Raw genomic sequence first — 394 nt, 5'->3', positions numbered from 1 at the left:
AGCCAATCATCTATTGTAGGACACTTCAGTTGCTTCCATATCCTGGCCACTGTGAATAATGCTGCTATGAACATTGGTGTGCAAATATATTTTCAAATATGGGTTTTCAAATCTTTGGGGTAAATACCCACTAGAGGGATTACTGGATCACATTGTAGGTCAATTCTTAGTTTTTTGAGGAACCTCCATAGCACTTTCCATAGTGGCTGTACCAATTTGCAGTCCCACCAGCAGTGTATGAGGGTTTCTATTTCTCCACATCCTCTCCAACATTTGTTATTACTTGTCCTGTTGATTATAGCCATTATAACAGGTGTGAGATGATATCTCATTGTGGTTTTGATTTGCATTTCCCTAATAGCTAGCGATGTTGAACATCTTTTCATATACTTGT

The sequence above is a fragment of the Pteropus alecto genome, unplaced genomic scaffold (genome assembly GCF_000325575.1).
Source record: "Pteropus alecto unplaced genomic scaffold, ASM32557v1 scaffold25, whole genome shotgun sequence".
Lineage (NCBI taxonomy): Eukaryota > Metazoa > Chordata > Mammalia > Chiroptera > Pteropodidae > Pteropus > Pteropus alecto.
The sequence above is the reverse complement of the archived record's forward strand: the minus strand, read 5'-3'. Positions refer to the sequence as shown.